Genomic DNA, 1,347 nt, shown 5'->3' on the forward strand with positions numbered 1-1,347 from the left:
AGAAGGGCATTCTGCTTCTCAGAAAGTAATGACTTTATGTTAGTAGTCTTAACTGAAAATAGTCATTTTTGCACAGTGACCTGATGCCTTGTGTAATACATTCAAAATGTCTTAACCACTTAACTGATTTCCATTTACTTCGTGGTTCAGCTGCCACTCTATTACCTCTGTAAACAGGCTGACCATTGCTCATGGCATGTTAAGCATTCGTGGGGAACAGGCTACTCTCTGGTGTACTCACACATGCCGTTCCCACTAGTTGAGTTGTATGCTAGCAAGAGTCAGTTGTTTTTGTTTTGTTTTGCTTGTTTGTTTGTTTTGTTTTCCCAAATCAATAGAGCTTTTATTGCATCCTTAAAATATCACAAATGGATCTGAGGAGTCATCTGGCATCTTGCTGTTTCTGTAGCCGGGCAACTTAGATTTTATTCATCAGCCTGCTGAACTGTTTGTTCCTTTTACAGAAACATAGATACCATCCAAAATTTTTCTGATATTCTTGTTTTCAACTGTCATGGCTTGCTGAATCAAAGCAGCTGAATTTGATACCAGTTCAATGTCATCTCCTTCAAGAATTAACCCATCTTTCTGGGCTTGAGATACTGAACAAGCAGCACTTGGCCTTATCCGAACCCTGCGGATGTATTTTTCACCCAAGAAATTCTGGATTTCAACAAGAGAAACATTCTCCTGAATAATGACATTGATGAGGAAGTGAGCATACACAGACCTCATCTTGTAACGGAAGCCCAGTGTAACACCCTTGATCATGTTCTGTACATGACTACTGATAGTGCGAACAGTAGCCAGTTCTTTTCTATTTCCCCACTATTTGTCAACCCAGAGCCTCTTCTTTTTCTTTCCAAGGAAACTGAGTTCTACGTTGATGTGATTGAAGTCCCTCCGCATGGTGCCTCTGGGGCCCTTCATAATAACTGTGCATCCCTTCAAGGTGATGTAGACATTTTCTGCAATGTCGACAGCCTCATTGCTGAGAATGGTCTTCATTCTCACAGTAGATGCAGAGAAGAGTGCAAGAGTCAGTTGTGCAAGTTTCTTAAACTGTTTATTCCAGATGTACTTGTTATTGTAGTTAGATAACTTAATTAAATATTTAAACTGATGAAATGTGACAAGAAAGAGATTTTCCATGGGAAATAGCTTTAGAATATTGAAAAGACACTGCAAAAAAGAGGGATTTTAAAAATTATATTGAATTAAAGTTTGGTAAGGTAGCTATAAAATATTGGGAAAAAATTAAAATTTGTGATTCTGCATTACATTTGTTCTTTCAAGTATTGGTAAGTTCTAGTTTCACTTAGAATTTCAGAAATAACTCTGACATTC

At 37.7% G+C, this 1,347-nt stretch overlaps 1 pseudogene; it reads right to left on the reverse strand.

Annotated features, from left to right (window-relative positions):
* Nucleotides 1-425: 425 nt before the first annotated feature.
* LOC105083656 (large ribosomal subunit protein uL6 pseudogene) lies at nt 426-1,113 on the reverse strand (annotated as a pseudogene).
* Nucleotides 1,114-1,347: the final 234 nt, after the last annotated feature.

Source organism: Camelus bactrianus, chromosome 14 (genome assembly GCF_048773025.1).
Source record: "Camelus bactrianus isolate YW-2024 breed Bactrian camel chromosome 14, ASM4877302v1, whole genome shotgun sequence".
Taxonomy (NCBI): Eukaryota; Metazoa; Chordata; class Mammalia; order Artiodactyla; family Camelidae; genus Camelus; species Camelus bactrianus.